Below are 2,467 nucleotides of genomic sequence, written 5' to 3'. Positions count from 1 at the left end.
ATCTACTTTCTAACTACATCTTAAAAAAAAAAAAAAAAAAAAGGTGTCGTAATTATTCCAGTGGAAGAGGCGTGTCTCATGAATATTCAATGAGGCCACGTTCTCGCCTTCCAATGGCGAAGGCTTTGGCTGCTGAATATTAAGTAGAATTCGTAATTTATTTTAGAGCGGTGCTCAACAATGACGTCATCTCCCCCCGCCCTGCGTGTTCCACGTCGCTGTCTTGTGAATGGGTCAAGAAGACAAAAACAAAACAAAGCTATCCGGTCTCTCGGTTTTAAACGGGTTGCCCCATGTCCCTCCGTTCAGTCTGGACTGTCAGATAACGGACCTGTCACGCGCCGACAGATCAAGAACTCTCACATTTGGTGAGCGTCATCTTTTTTTAAATGTGTTTGGCTAACGTTAGCCGGCTAACCATTAACCACGTCTGTGAGGTTTCAGATCGAGGTTAACTCGTGTTGCAGGCATTGCATCAGCTAACAGTTTTATTTTTGTATTATTAGGGGTTCAAGCACGTAGTGCTGAAACCCTATTGTAGTTTTAAGGATTGTTATTATTATATAAGAGTCAGACATTGTTGTGAACGTGATTTATTTGTTGTCTTAAATAGGTGAATCGCGTCTATTTGATGTAATGGAATAATTTTTAGAAAGTTAGCTAGCTTTAACCAGTTATACATTTATGTTGAGATTTTATTTCTGTCCCTCTGATATGCTGTATAGATATGAAGTGTGTTGTTTGGCAATTTTGGATTTTCCATGGTGTGATATAATGATGATGATAATAATAGTAATGTAACTTTAATTCTGTACATTAACCGTTCACTTGTTCAGCGTTATAAAGTGTAATGCTATGTTTGTTAATGGTGTTATTATGCAGATTTTTCAGTGGCTATCGCTAAAACCGATAGATATAGAGGTGGAAGATGGTTTTATAATGTGGATATAAAGCAATTTAATGGTGGGAAATAAACCAGACAAAATTTAAAATGTAAAATTAATGAACATTTAACATACTTAAATTCGTAAAAATATGAAAACCAAAAATGTGCACTTAAATTGGTAACATTTTTTAAAATATGCAGCTTTTTGGCAAATGTGAAATTCCACTTTTGTTGACCAAATAACTCACAAAGTTATTTTGAAGTATTACTAAAGTATTGCTATGACGTATAGTATTAATCATGATGATGATGATGATGATAATAAAACATGTTTCCTTAGGTCACAGAATACGAAGTTGTAATAAACAATTCATTTGGAAATTTTTGTAGATAATATGATTTTTATTTTACAGATATTATACAGATATATATTTTTTTCTCCTAATATATTTTATCACCTAGAAATTGCTTCTTTTTTTTTTTTTTTTTAAGTTTTATAGGATGAGCAACTGGAATCATTTAGGAAATTAATTGGTCAAAAATGCATGGGAAGGGAACCATGATAATAATAATATGATCATGAAAACTCTTGATTTATATTGAAACGTAAGAGAGAATGTGTACTGTCTGTTTTCTGATATAAAAATAAAGATAACCGTGATTATAGTAATCACCTTGTTGATTACTCCTCTGACGTATCTGTAGTGACCAAAACATTCTCACAAAATCCTTGGAGGCTTGTCAGGTTTGACGTAATGTGGAAAGCAGCAAAACTGCTTGTTATCTGTTTTTCCAGCTTAGTGGTTAGGTGAGGGTTTAATTAATGCTGTTTGCTGGTGGTAATTATTTCTGAGGATGCCCCCACAAGCTCTCTGGCATTAATGACAGGTCTGATGATTCAATTACAGTGCCTCTGTTAACCTCATTGTCTCTCCTGTATAAAGGGGCTTTGATCACTGAGGCCTTGGGCATTTGAAGCGTCCTGGACTGTGTGTGTCAGCTGAACCAGCTGTTTAGGGCCGAAGAACAACTTCTGTAGAAAGTAGATGAGCAACAGATAAAGCTGATTTTAACATTGCTTATGCATTCAAACAATTCGATTAGCTGTGTGAATATGTGAGTTAGTGGCCTTTCCAAAAATGTTTATATTTGCTTTGAATGATGCCAGAAGCTGTCAGCTGTCTGCAGAAGGATTCTTGTTCTTGTCAGCAACAGTATTCAAGTTGTCAGCAGTCGGCAAATACTTTACCAGTCATAGCTCTCAAATTCCTCATAACCTTCAAGAGGGTTTGTTCAGCGGTGCAAGTAGGAACTTTCTGCATCATAACAAGTTTTGGTTGCACTGTGTGTCTTAAGCATTTGACGACTTTTTTTTTTTTTAATCAGATTTTGAGAACAATGTCCTCAATGAACCACACGATTTGAGGTATTATTTATGTCTATAGCACAAATATATGTGTTGGCCTAATTGGGGTTTTCTAACCTTTAATATTTAGGCCTAGTTGACCCCAAAATTTAAATTCTATAGGCATAATTAGGGCTGCACGATTAACCGAATGCGATTGTCATGCGCATTTTGTT

The 2,467-nt window shown here is 35.4% G+C and overlaps 1 protein-coding gene across 2 annotated transcripts in view; it reads left to right on the top strand.

The window, feature by feature from the left end:
- The first annotated feature begins 222 nt into the window (after positions 1 to 222).
- Positions 223 to 2,467, top strand: part of LOC107656812 (zinc transporter ZIP14-like) — a 32,614-nt gene continuing 30,369 nt past the window's right edge. For both annotated transcript variants that reach the window (XM_016444758.1, XM_016444759.1), the window contains exon 1: positions 223 to 368. The gene's annotated coding sequence lies outside the window, so the exon portion shown is untranslated. The remainder of the gene's footprint in view (positions 369 to 2,467) is intronic.

This window comes from Sinocyclocheilus anshuiensis, unplaced genomic scaffold (genome assembly GCF_001515605.1).
Source record: "Sinocyclocheilus anshuiensis isolate Anshui unplaced genomic scaffold, SAMN03320099.WGS_v1.1 scaffold1136, whole genome shotgun sequence".
Classification (NCBI taxonomy): domain Eukaryota; kingdom Metazoa; phylum Chordata; class Actinopteri; order Cypriniformes; family Cyprinidae; genus Sinocyclocheilus; species Sinocyclocheilus anshuiensis.
The sequence above is the reverse complement of the archived record's forward strand: the minus strand, read 5'-3'. Positions and strand labels throughout refer to the sequence as shown.